Source organism: Mus pahari, chromosome 10, assembly GCF_900095145.1.
Source record: "Mus pahari chromosome 10, PAHARI_EIJ_v1.1, whole genome shotgun sequence".
Lineage (NCBI taxonomy): Eukaryota > Metazoa > Chordata > Mammalia > Rodentia > Muridae > Mus > Mus pahari.
Window position 1 is genome coordinate 104462156 of NC_034599.1, and position 14375 is coordinate 104476530.

Here is a 14375-nt window from a genome sequence, read left to right on the forward strand (position 1 = left end):
AATGGTCACAGGCCAGATGTCCTGAATTTGCGACCTATGGTCTGAGAGGCTTATTGTTCTTAGATTCTGTTGTTCATTTAGCTTAATTGGGTAGCTAGCCCAGAGCTTCCAGTTCTCAATGTCCCTTGTAAAGGGTCATTTAAGAAAAAGAGTCAATATCCCCAGCACACTTGCCTGGACTGTTTAAACCAGTGTGGACCATAGCTTCATGATGTCTTACCTTCCAACATTCCCCCTTGTGCAATGCTCCCACACAGATGAAGGATGTCACGTCTGAAAAGGATACCATTAGGATCTCTGAGTGTGAGACTCCAGGTCTATTCTGCAAAGCCATGATGCAGTCATATGCTTTCCATTCCAAGCTAAAAAGATAAATAAAATACAGCAATTTTTTTTAAAAAAATGTAGCTTCTGAATACACTGAGGAGGGGGACCCCCGATGAAGGAATCACGTGGCCGGAAGAGGGGTACCACACAAGGCTGTGCTTCAGAATTCTACGAGAGGGCATACTCTTCAAAGACACACAGACAGAGACTGAGGCTGATAAAAGCAAAGAAATCCATCTGATACGAGCCAGAGCTAGTTCATAAAACTGATCAGTTCTAAGAAAACATTTGGTTACTTTTATTTTTATGTATACGGATGTTTTTGGCCTGCCTGTACACACGTGCACCAAATGCGCACGCAGTATCCGTGGAGGCCAGAAGAGGGCATCTTGCCCCTGGAATTGGAGTCACGGAGTCGTGAGACTCTGTGTGCATGCTAGGAACAGAACCCCACCCTGGTCCTCTGAAGGGTCACAAGTGCTCTTAGTCAATGCTCCATCTCTCCAGCCCCAGGATCCATCTTCCTCCCCTCCGCCCCTGACTCCAGCCCTTCCATACATGGTACTGGGTTTGCTCAGCTCAGCCATCAGGTCACACTTGTCAGAAACACAGGAAGTCCTCCACTTCCCTCCAGACTGGAGAGCGAGGAACAGGCTAGCTGTGGAGGCCTCCGTGATGCACCAGCTTCTGCAAAGATGACAAGAGACATCTTTTCTAACTTCAGTGATCAGAGAGTTCCTGGGTAGCCTGAAATCAGCCATCGTGGGAATATTTATACATCAGAGACTGGCAACTGCAACGACCTGGGATTCTTCATTCTCTACACAAACGGATGTGACCGGGTTTTTTGTTTTTTATTTTTTATTTGTATTTTTCTCAGTTCTGCAACTTTATTTGACATTCAGCAGGTTAGTTCTCATCCACATTGACTGTCTGTAGATTTTTGAACGTGGTAGCAGGTGAGTTACCAATGTGCAGAGCTTGTTTGGTGAATCTTAATCCTTTACGTTTTCTGGACAAACGTACTCAGATGCGATATGGAATATTCCTTATTCCCTTGACCCAGACGGCTTTATTGAGCCTGGTGTCCATGTGCACATCTGGAGTCCCCATTTCCTTCATGGCAAACTTCTGAATTTCTTTGAGTGCCCGAGGAGCACGCTTCTTGAAGCCCACTCCATGGATGCGCTTGTGAATGTTGATGGTGTATTCTCGGGTCACCACCTCGTTGATGGCAGAACTGCCCTTCTTCCTCTTGCCATCCTTCTTTTCGGAAGCCATTCTGCAGGGCCCAAGTTGGAAAGCAAGGGCGCGAGGGATTGTCCTGATGTGGCTTTTAAACTGCAACCAGCACACCCCTGGGCATCGTAACCATTTAGTGGCACCAATGGGGAAATTGAGGTCTGGGTTTCACTAAGGTGGGATTATCATTTATAGTCTCCAAGCTGAACTGTGAGGTTTCTTTTTTTTTTTTTTTTTTTTTTTTTTTTTTGGTTTTTCGAGACAGGGTTTCTCTGTGTAGCCCTGGCTGTCCTGGAACTCACTCTGTAGACCAGGCTGGCCTTGAACTCAGAAATCTGCCTGCCTCTGCCTCTGCCTCCCGAGTGCTGGGATTAAAGGCGTGTGCCACCATGCCCGGCTGTGAGATTTCTTATGAGCTACACAGAGGTAGGGTAAGGAGGCTCCTTTAAGAGCTGATTAGGTCTTCACTCTCCAGAATGGATTCACTGAAGCCAGGCATCGTGGCACGCATCTGTAACACTAGCACTTGTGAGTCTGAGGGTGAAAAATTATGAGTTTGAGGCCAGCCTGGGTTAAACAGAAAGTTCAAGGCTGACCTAGGCTTTATTATTATTATTATTATTATTATTATTATTATTATGCTATTAGTGGATTTGTGAGCTAATGAATTATCTCAAGAGCGCCTTAAAAAGCACTTGAGCTAGGTCACCTGCATGCCCTGCACTAATTTTTTTTTTCAAGCATATCCCCACACCATTTCATTTCCATTCTTTTTTTGTTCTACTCTTTATTTCAATTCTGACTCTGATAAGCCACATAAACCGTATTGCCCTCAACCTCTTGCCAACTACACTTCCTTTGCAATGTAATAAACTCACCCAACAGACACACACTCGGGGGGTGGAGCGGGCGTTCCACCGGGGTGATTATGTTGTCCCAAGAGCCTAGGAACAGGAGAAGCAGAAGTGGAGAAAACAAACCCACATTTATGGTAGAAGGGACACAGTGGAATCAACCTGCCACCTGGTGGCTGACTGGTCCCTCAGAGAACTGTTCTCAGAGGAATGGACTCATTACCCACTTGGCATTGGGTGCTTCTGACTTCCTGCCTTGGTCTTGGGGAGTCCGAGTTGATAAGCTTCTACACAGCCTCTGTAATGCAGCCATTATGGGCCTCTTTGCTCACAAGTCCATCGGGTAGACCCTGCGTGGCTGGGAAATGAGTCTGACTGATAGCTGTGAGTGACATTTTGTACACTGAGTGTTGAGACCACCTCTACAGGAGGTGTTCTTTGCCTGCACAAATGAACATTCACAGGGAGACAATAGTATTCTATTCTTGTTTCGTGAGGTCCAGCCCCCTGCTGTCATGAAACCCTGCTGCTAAGTTTGACTTACTGGAAAGCCCTGAGCTTGGTGCACTGTGGCAGACTTCCCGAGGTCACTCCCCTGGGTCACTCCCCTGGGTCACTGGGGCTTCCTCTTTGCTACCTGAGGAGCCTCTCAGCCTGAGGTTCCTGGAGAGCCTCCCTATGCTAATGAGGCATCTCAATACCTTATGATCTTTGACCACCCTGGCTTTTCTCACCCACTTCCCCCGAACTGCATAACCTTTGGTTCACCCTGAATAAAGTACATGCAAGCCCTCGCTGAATGGAGGTGTGTATACAAGCTAAGATTGTCTCAGAGAACTGTTTCATTGAAGATCATTGGAGAAAGCCTTCACCTCAAAGAACTGTGACACTAAGATCCTAGGAGAAGTAGCCCCCTCTACCCCACTCCCAGCTGGACTGGATTCCTACAGACCTCCACCCATTCCCAGCTCCACTTCATCCTTCCAGCCTGGTGTGCAGCCATGTCTAGACACTCTGAGAGGGAAGAAGCAGAGGGTGTGGAACCATACCCCACCCTCCTTCACTGTTATTCATTTTCAGATCATCCGGAAAAGCGAGTCTCTGGAGATTTAAGTTTCCGGCCACCTCTTGATGTAGATCAAGCTGCAGTGAAATCCATTCACCTGGCTTCTGCCCCAGGGTGAGCTATCTTTCATCGATGTCCCACAGAGTCACCCTGAGTGGAATTGGCTGTGGTAGTAGAGCTGGTTACTCCCACTGTATGGAGCAGACCCGTCAGTTCCACTGTATGGAGCAGACCCATCAGTTCCACTGTATGGAGCAGACCCATCAGTTAAGCCGTATCGAGTGTTTTCTTCCTCAGTCAACTGGCCCAGGGGGATTTGGAGATAGATATGACAAAGTACGTTGTATACATGTATAAAATTCACAAAGAGTAGATTTTAAATAATTTTTTAATGTCACATGTTGAAATCTAATCTTAATGTGATGGTATAGGAAATTAGAGCCTTTGGAGGCAATCATCGTGCCTTGGAAATGGTATTAGCGCCCTCACAAAAGCCAGGGAGCTACTGTGTGCCTTTCATCATACAAGGAAAAAAAAAACTGTCTATGAACCAAGAAGAGGGCCCTCATCACAGAGCCATTCTGCTGGGACTTTGCTCTCTTGGACTTTAATCTTTAGAACTATGAGAAATAAGCTTATGTTTCCCACAGGGCACTGAATCTATGGGGCTTTGTTGTAGAAGACCAGGAGCCTAAGATGTGGACTATGTGGCAAGCCATACATAAGTTCTAAATGAACAGAATCACTTAGTATATGTCTCATAGGAAGAATACAAAGAATCAGTAGGAAAGATCTAATATATCATCATCAAATCCCCGGAAATAGATAGATAGATAGATAGATAAATTGGTCACTGATAAAGTGCCACTACCAAAAGGAACTTAAGAAAAGCTTCCATTTGGTTTGTGTCTACAGAGGGAGAGAGTCCTCTTGTTGGCATAGCAACAACAGGAAGCTAGATGATCACATTTTCAACCTCACACAGGATACAAAGAGAGTAAGAGCAGGAAGTGGGACAGAGCTATAAAATCTCAAGGCTTTTCCCAGTTATCCACTTCTTCCAGCAAGGCAGCATCTCCTGAAGTTTCCATAACCTCCCCCAAACAGTGTTCAAATAATATATTGATGTAATTATACAAATATGTAATATATATTTATATTAGAATATAATAACATAAGTATATAATATATTTATTATAAATTGCCAGGTTTGACATAGCCATGGAAGGGACAGCGTGACATAGTTTTGCCCCTGGAGCAGAGTCAGTAGTACATGGGTCTCCACAAATGCTGACAGTTGCTGTAGGCATAAGGCTTCTTTGCATAATAATGTACATATTTTTCATGTTCCTGGGAACATTCTCCCTACCAGGGCAAATGACTCCAGGATAATTAGAAACAGTACAAGTCCAGAAAGCAAGAATGTGTCTAATGTTCCTCAGCAAAATGGTAATGCTGTGACCTTCAGGACAGTCCTTAAGGCTGTGGAAAAGCACTCTGAAAACATGAGTTCAAGAATATATAAATAGGGTTTCTTAACTATGCAAAATATAAGGATGCAATATGAATTATATGAGGGGCTTCATGGACCTAAAAGAACAGTGGCAGCTGCACTAATGAGTCAGTAAAGGAAAAGGAACAGGTAAAAAACAAGGCTCATGATGCAAGTAATAAAGGAGCACTAGGCAGTGAGGGAGTGGTGATCACAGAGTAGGATCCCACCCAGCTAAGCTTATTGTTTGTGTTTAAAAAGGCAGGCAGACTTCTGAGTTCAAGTCAGCCTGGGACAGGGCAAATGTAGGTCCAGGCATGGTGGGAGTAGTGATCTCAGGATGGAGTTTCACCCAGATATGCTTATTGTTTGTATTTACTAAGGCAGGCAAACTTCTGAAATCAAGGTCTGTCTACAGAGCAAGTTCCAGGACAGCCAAGCTTAGACAGTGAAAGAGTTGGAAAACAGAAAGCTAACTTTCTCACATACAAATAGTCTCTATGTCTAGATTTGACAACCAAAAGTGCTATGTCCAGCAAACAAACCACCTAGGACTTGCTGTGTTAAAAATGTACTTGCTGCCTTTTTCTAAGAATCAAGGGGCTAAGATCATAAAGTGCTGATTCGTGTGATAACCAGAAGAAAATGGGGGTAAATAGTTGAATTGATATGCAAATAAAAGACTGGGCTTTGGTCTGCAAGAGGTGAGCTATCTAGAGAGCTATCTTTTAGAATCTTGTCTAGAAGGCTTTCTGACTTTGGTCAGAAACCCATGAGCTGTCTAGAGAGCTATCGCGAGCAGACCACAGAGCTGTCAGCTTGCATCCTATCACTGTCATTGAGTTGTTCTTTCCCAAGCATCCAAAACCACCAAGTTGTATATATATATATATTCACACAATACATATATACATATACACATATATACATATAGAACATATACAAATATATTTATATATAACATGATGTGTATATAATATATACTTATACATAAGGAAAGTAAACCTATTGCATGGAAACCTGTTGAGAAGACAGGAGAGGTGGCTCAGCAGTTCAGAGGAGGATCTCTTGTTGCTGAGGATTTAAGTGTGTTTCCCAACACCTATACCCATGTCAGGCAGTTAGCTCTCTGGTGCCTGTAACTTCAGCCCCAGGGAGATCTGAATTCTCTGGTCTACAGGGACACCTGCATTCTGCACGTGCAAATAAAAATAAATCTTTAAAATTTATTATGAGAACAACTTTTGTAATTCATAGGGAGAGTGCAGAAAATGTCTATAAACGATAAACAGGCTGGGAATTAATGAACTAAGTACACATCTCATAAGTTGGACAACAGCAGTCAAGTAATTGCAAAGAGATTTGGAAAGCAAAGGTTGGGAAAGTGTGATGGTTAAAGGAATAGATATTAAATATTTTCAAATACAAGTAAGTGATAATACAAACAGAAGGGAGTCTTTTCTTCTATGATAGATTAAAGTTGAAAACAAGTTAGTGAACCTCTGGATGTTCCTAACCTCAGTCCCCCAGAACTTTATAAGCCTTGAACCACCCTAAGTAAAGTTGATCTGCCTCCTGATAGCTGGTCCCCATGTGGCTATTCACCATATGCACTCACGGGGCTGTCTAACCACGTTTGTCATCTCTGCTCCCACTGCCCATGGTCTGTATCAGCCAATGATCCATGAGAGGGGCAGACACACACAGATGTTGAATCATCAGCCCGGAAATAGCTGACCCATATTTGTCCTCCCCATCCAAGAAACACCAGGATGAAGGAACAATACTGGAGAAGACAAAACACCTCCTTAAAATGTCATGTGTGTGAGTGTACAGCACAATATAGGAGGAACTTTCTAGATTCTGAAGACCAATGTCAAGCTCTGACCCTACCTGCCCTCTGGGATCATTGGCTGATATTGTTCCATGAGGGAAAAAGGATCAGGGGTGACAGTCGTGGAGCTCAGAAGCCCCGTGAGTATGAATGGAAATGATGACTCTCCAGGATCAGCTTGGGGGAGACAGATCAACTTTATTTGAGGTGAATCAAGGATTATGTACTTTGTGGGAAGGAGGTAGGAATATCCAGGGTGGGAAAAGGTCATTGGCTGAAAGACAAGTCATAGAGATGCCTCATTAGCATGGGGAGATATGCTCTATGGAGGTGTGGTAAGGTGTGGGGGAAGGGGATGTCTCGGTGGGCCCATGCCAAGGCATCCCTTCCCCCTGAGGGACCAGCCACACAGCGGTAGAGTATAGAATAGAATTTATTCAGGGCATGGGGAGGGGAGTTAAGAGGGTAGTAGAAGCATAGAGAGGCAGAGAGAGAGTAGACAAGTAGAGGAGAAGAGGCCGGCCATAAGCACGTGGAGAGAGAGTGGGGGGAAGGGAATGGGGAGGGGGGAAGGGAAGAGCAAGGGAGCAAGAGAGAGCAAGAGAGGGAGGAGGGGGCAAGCAGCCCCTTTTAATAGTGGGTCAGGCCTACCTGGCTATTGCCAGGTAACTGTGGGGTGGAGCTTAGACAGAATGCTAACGGGCATGCTTCCCTTTCTCTTTCTATGAAGGGAAGAAAGGAGCTGAGGGGATTGAATGTTTAAACCCACACCAGAGAAAACCTCTCCCAAGCAGGGTTGAGGGAGCATCTCCAGAGCTGAGGGAACTCAGAGCTTAGAGTAGGCCTTGTTCTCACTTCCTCGTGTACTTGAGCCACGACGCAATGGGGCTCTGCTTCTATGTGAGCATCCACAGAAACCCGCCTTGACCTCAGGCTGGAGCACAGAGAACCGCTATGTGCCGGCTTCATGTCAGCTTGACACAAGCTAGAGCCATCAGGGAGGAAGAAGACTGCCTTGCAGAAATGCCTCCATGAGATCCAGCTGTAAGGCATTTTCTCAATTAGTGATCCATGGGGGAGGGCCCAGGTCATGGTGGGTGGTGCCATCCCTGGGCTGGTGGTCTTGAGTTCTATAAGAAAGCAGGCTGAGCAAGCCATGGGAAGTGTCTTATTCAGGGTTTCTATTCCTGCACAAAATATCATGACCAAGAAGCAAGTTGGAAAGGAAAGGGTTTATTCAGCTTACACTTCCACATTGCTGTTCATCACCAAAGGAAGTCAGGACTGGAACTCGAGCAGGTCAGGAAGCAAGAGCCATGGAGGGATATTACTTACTGGCTTGCTTCCCCTGNGCTTCTCAGCTTGCTTTCTTATAGAATCCAAGACTACTAGCCCAGGGATGGCACCACGCACAAGGGGCGCTGCCCCCCTTGATCACTAACTGAGAAAATGCCTCACAGCTGGATCTCATGGAGGCATTTCCTGAAGGGAGACTCCTTCTCTGTGATAACTTCAGCTTGTGTCAAGTTGACACACAGAACCAGCCAGTTCAGGAAGCAAGCCAGCAAAGAGCACCCTTCCACAGGCTCTTTATCAGTTCTTGCCTCTGGTTCCTGCCCTGCTTGAGTTCCTGTCCTGACTTCCTCCAATGATGGACTGTGATCTGGAAGTGTAAGCTAAATAAATACTCTCCTCTCCAACTGGCTTTCTGGTTCTGGTGTTTTGTTTCAGCAATAGAAACCCTAACTGATGGTAATGGGATCTGATGCCCTTTTCTGGTGTGTCCGAAGATAATGTCAATGTGCATACCATAAATAAATCTTTAAAAATATTTTTTTTCTTTAAAATGAAACGTGTATTGCTTTGGGACTGCAGGATGCTGAGCAGGTAAGGGTTCCTGTCAGCTGATTTTGCACTCCTGAAAACCTAAGTTCTAAGGCAGAGACCAGCCCAGCTTCCTGGAAGAGGCTCAGGTTACCTGAGCTACTCGGAAAAGACATTCTCCAACCTGCCGAGCTGCCTGCAGGCTGTGCAGTGTGCTGCAGGTTCCCAGCTTCCGTGAGCTGTCATTCACGCTGGGGTGGACTTTGGTGATGCAGCTTTCAGTCAGTTCTGCTTCTGTGAATGACCCTTCACCCACATCCCTTTCCTGTAAGTCTCAAGAAAGCTCACTCACCAGGTTAGACTTCAGTGGTGCCCGTCACTCTGTTCTGTCTTCAGTTCCCTATCTGGGGTGAGTAGACACTTGTTCATGCCTCTGAAGGAATAGTGTCACACCACAGGTAACTTCTCAGGAAATCACTTAGAGGAACTTATTAGTATGCAGATTTCAAAATGCCTTATTCAAGGCTGGGCCCTTAAGAGACAGCGGTTGGAAGAGGGGGGCGGTCTTTAAAATTATAATCATCCTTGTCTATTCTGCTTGAGAATGCTCTAGAAATGCTTTGCAGCTGCAAACTTGATTTGCCTCCAGTCCTTTCATCCCCAGCAGAAGGTGTGCTGTGGCCATGTCTCTTTGCACCAACAAACTCAGAGAAGTTACCAGGAGTGCCGGTCAGTTGTAGTTCACGAATGTTATTAAAATGGTTTTCAGCTCCACTTGCTGAGCCCACGGTTGTTGGATCCTGTTCATAAAAAAGAAATGAGCATGATAAGGGCTTGCTTCCTGCTGAGTAAGGCACCGAAAAAGAATCTATGACGATGTGAATACAAACTTTATGGAAAATTGCAACTCACCATTTTTTAATGCAGCAAAAGATTTCAGGGAAGATTGTGGCATTTGGAAAGGAGCCTTCTGGACTTGAAGTGGAGTCCATACACTCACTCTTCCCATTAACTAACATCAGCCGTGAGGACTAGAAAGGCAGGCACAGACATTACATCATCAGCTTGTTGCTGGAGAAACCAAACAGCGATGGGTTGCGGGTTTTTTTTTTTTTTTTTTTTTTTTTTTTGACCTGACTTATCTGATTCCACACGACAGCTGCCAGCTTAACTTCTTCAATGAGCTTGAAAATCATCTCAAGTCAGTAAATAAACAAATTACAGTTCAATCTTAGTGGGTCCAGAATTAGTTATTTTGTGTATGTATATGTTTGTGGGGGGGACTCATATGGGGGCACATGTATGCAAATGTGTATGATCACTTCAGGCATTGTTCCTCAGGAAGCTGTACCGTCCTCATTGAAATGGGGTTTCTTGTTAACCTGGAGCTCAACAAGTAGGCTAGTAACTATCCACCCGGTTCTAGGGATCATCCTGTCTCTACTCAGGTTGGGATTATAAAAATACACCATCACTCCTATCTATATCTATATCTATATCTATCTATATCTAATCTATCTGTCTGTCTATTAGTTTTCCTTGCGTGTATGTGTATGGCCTACATTCCTGCAGTGCCTGTGTGAAGTCCCTAATAATTAAGGAAGGTCTCTCTGCTTGTAACCCCCACTCACTGATGTGTATCTATGCCTTTGTGACTACTTGCAACCCCATTCACTTGACACATATCCTTGCCTTCTTCCTCCCTTTTTCACTGTATCCACTTAACAACGAATAATTGGCAATCCTCCCATCCCTTATCTCCCCTATAAAAAGAACTTCAAGAAGCTAGGGGCAGCTGCTCCCCCTTCCCACACCCCGCCCCCCATTTAGGGAGACAGCCCGGCTGGCCAGCTTAGAATGCATTCAAATACAGCTTGCTTTAATTTTGACAATTGTGGAGTTGAGAATCCCAGGATTAACAGTTATTCTTTCTTGTTATTTGTTTGTTCCTCTCCCCCCCCCCCCCAGACAGGGTTTCTCTGTGTAGCCCTGGCTGTCCTGGAACTCACTTTGTAGACCAGGCTGGCCTCGAACTCAGAAATCCGCCTGCCTCTGCCTCCCGAGTGTTGGGATTAAAGGCGTGAGCCACCACGCCCGGCTTTAACAGTTATTCTTTTTCTGCACTCTGGGTCACCTCTTTAATATGTTGCTTGAGTCTAAGTCCTTGCTTCAGATGCTGTATTTGAAGAAAACAGTTGAGATGAAAAGAAAGGTCTTCCTCCTCCTCCTCCTCCTTCTCCTCTTCCTCCTCCTCCTCCTCTTCCTCCTCCTCCTCCTCTTCCTCTTCTTAGTTTTATTCTGAGACAGATCAGGTAGCTCAGGTTGGCCTCAAACTTACGAAATAGCCAAGGATAACCTTGAATTTTTGGTCCTCGTGCCTTGACTTTGAAAGTTCTGGGATTACAAGTGTGCTCTACTATGCTGACTTTACTATGTATGTGAGGTCTCAAGAAAAAGACGAAATGGTTGTGCCATGATTTGGGGAGAAGGTTTTCATTGTAGATAAGAGAGAACAGATATCTGAAAGAGCCCAGATAAAAAAGAGAAAGAAAAACACTGGACAGGGCCAGTGTTGAGATTCAGACCTGGGACAAACAGTTGAGGTCATATTTAACATACCAAAGCAGACCTGGCTTCCAAGTTCTCCCAGCATGCCTTGGTCCCTACCTGTTGCCGGGGCGCAGCTGGAATACCCTGCCCTTTGCCCTGAACTCTCCAGCTGCCCTTCCCCTCCCCAGAATATCTCTTTCCTATATAATCTTGTTCTCTCTCTCTCTCTGACATCTTGTTCTCTCTCTCTCTCTCTCTCTCTCTCTCTCTCTCTCTCTCTCCCCTCCCCCCATGGCGACTTCCCTGGCTTCGTTCCTTGGAACCAGTGAACTTACCCAAGAGTAGTTTCCAAAGAACACTTGCCTTTATATCCTGAAATCTGGTTTAAACTGAATTAGCTCACGACGGAGAATAAGTTAATCATCTGGTGCTGTAACTCCGGCGCGGGGTGGGGGTGGGGAGTTAAGTTCCAAGACATTTGACCTGAGGCTTCCCCACTCCCCCCCCCCCCCACTGTGTGGCCCCAAGCTTTAGGCAGGATGCTGCACAGTTGAGCCTTCCGGTTCTGGCAAAGCCTGGGAAAGAAGGTGTTACCAGATCTAAAACCCAAAACTTTATCCAAATTGGTGTAAATCCCAACATCCAGAGCTGGAGAAGTGGGAATGTCAGAGAACAGCAAGAAAGAGATGAGAGAGCAGGGTGGAGGAGGGGTTGCGGGGGGAGGGGAGCCTGTGAACTGCCTTGGCCGGCCTGAGAGTGAGTGTAGTGGAGGAGGCGATGAGAAGGCCCGGATGTTAGCCTGCGCTTTGAGGTGTATATCTAGCACCTATGAAAACGAGCTGAAGGAGCCTGGAGGCTAGGATGGGCTTTGACATGCAGTAACAGGTATATGACAATGGAGAGCCATCTGTCCCTTCTGCCAGAGGCAAGGGAAATGACTCCTTTGGGAGACAGGAACTGGGTCACAAGTTCCTGGAGGAATGCTGGTTTTTATCCAATTGCTCGAAATCCTATAGTCCGGCTTGAGCTGAGCCACGACTGTCATTTCTGGACATATGCACATCCTGAGTGTTGTGTTCTATAAAAAAGAAAAAGACACCAGGGATATGTTTGGTAGAGGCGTGGTATGGTAGAGGCCTCTGCGGGCCCATGCTGACAGCCACACAACAAGTATAGTATAGAATGGAGTTTATTTAGGGCATGGGAGGGGGTAGTAGGAACAGAGAAAGGCAGAGAGAGAGAGAGAGAGAGAGAGAGAGAGAGAGAGAGAGAGAGAGAATAGAGGCCAGCCATGAACACGTGGAGAGAGGGGGGGGAATGGGGAGAGAAGGGACAGAGGGGGAAGAGGGGAAGAGAGCAAGAGAGCAGTCAGGCCCCACCTGGCTTGCTGCCAGGTAACTGTGGGGCGGAGCCTGGAAGAAACGTTAACACTGAGCTGTAACAGAACCCAGTGCTTTGTGCGAGCGTGGGAAGCATGCGTCCCAGCACGCTGTGTTAACAATTCCAAGGAACCTGTGTGCAGAGTACACACAGCACAATCGACATCACTGGAAAGTGACTTTGAGGTCAAGCACCCAGTTCGAGGTCAAGAATGGATCAGGAATGTTCCGTATATATCAGAGGAAGTGAACTCCATATCCACTGCTCTTCAGTTCTGGGTCCTCCACTTGGTGTCTTACTGCTATTTTAGTGACTCTGTGAGGATGCCATGCAGGTGGTCCCCACCTACTGAGTCTGGCAGATGAGAGAAGACTGTCATTCTTAAAGCTCTATGGGCCTTACTAGGGGCAGGGGAAAAAAGTCTCCTTCAAGGTCTAGCATTGAAGCATGCAATTGGTTTCTACAGTTCTCGAGTCTGTGGGTCTTCCAAGAGGCTCAGGGTGTTAGCTCTGGAATGGCTAGGTGATCCCACACCTCACGATGTGTGCTGAAAACTGCTGCTTACCAAAGAGTTGGTGTCGGGTTCAAAGGGAACTCCAGTTCCCCAAACTTTAAAAGGCAATCCAGATAATCAGAAATTAGCTCAACCTGGATGAGGATGATTTCAGGTGTAAATCCAGCATAAAAGCCAGCATTCCTCGGGAACTTGTGAAACTGGTTCCCATCTCTTAAAGGAGAACCTTTCCTTAGCTCTCACTGAAGGGACCTATGGCTACCGGTGGCATCTATTAACATATCAAAGCCCACATACCCTCTGGGCTCCCTCAGTATCACAAGCACCTGTTAGACATTTCAAAATCAATGCTGCATCCTAGCCCTTCTCTTCTCTCCTAACTAAACTCCCTCCAGTTCATGGACTGCCCCCTCCTTCTCTTTATAAACCTGTGACTGACTGATTGATTGATTGATTGATACATGGGTGTTTTGCCAGCAAGTAGGAGGGAGTCAGATCCCCTGGAACAGGAGTTACAGACACTTGTAAGCTGCTATGTGGGTGCTGGGAATTGAACCCTGGTCCCCTGGAGGAGCATCCAGTGCTCTTAACTGCTGAGCCATCTCTCCAGCCCCTCCCCTGCTATTCTTGATAGACTATTTCTTTTCCTGCATCTCTCACGGTGTTTTTCCTATTGTCTCTCCCTTGCTCTTCTTCTTGCAGACGCTCCTGGCGATAACCAGTCTGCCTGGCAATAACCAGTCTGCTGGCCGCGTTCAGACTTCTCTCTCTCTCTCTCTCTCTCTCTCTCTCTCTCTCTCTCTCTCTCTCTCTCTGCTCTGGACTCTCCCAGATGCCCTGGCGGTTCTCTTGTATGTATCTACAACAAACTCCTTCCCCGTAATCCTACTATGGAGTGGTCACCATCAATTTATACAGTTGGCGGATCACGCACATCCTGGCGGATCACGCACATCCCTGTGGATATGTGAAGTGATTTTTAGAATGCTCCCTGTATTTCTGTTGGAAATAGATAATAGATTCAAGTGTCTAGTCAATTTTTATATGCGATTTGGTAGAAAGTACTGCCAGCTTAGAGAAACACTGAAAATGGCAGATGGGTTTGGCCCAAGACAGTGGTTATAAAGTATCTACCTCCACTCCATTGTGAGAAATATTTGTCCTCCACCACCCCTCACCCCCAGCCTGGGACTTATCTCCTTCTCAAATTCCCCATCCTTTTGATTTAGGACAAAGCCTTATCTAATAAATCATTTAGTACTTGAGACTGTATCATTCTCTGATCATGGGCT

The 14375-nt window shown here is 45.9% G+C and overlaps 2 pseudogenes; one reads left to right on the forward strand and one right to left on the reverse strand.

The window, feature by feature from the left end:
• Positions 1 to 1236: 1236 nt before the first annotated feature.
• Positions 1237 to 1638, reverse strand: LOC110328538 (annotated as a pseudogene).
• A 4059-nt stretch (positions 1639 to 5697) lies between these two features.
• Positions 5698 to 5755, forward strand: LOC115064868 (annotated as a pseudogene).
• The last annotated feature ends 8620 nt before the right edge of the window (positions 5756 to 14375 follow it).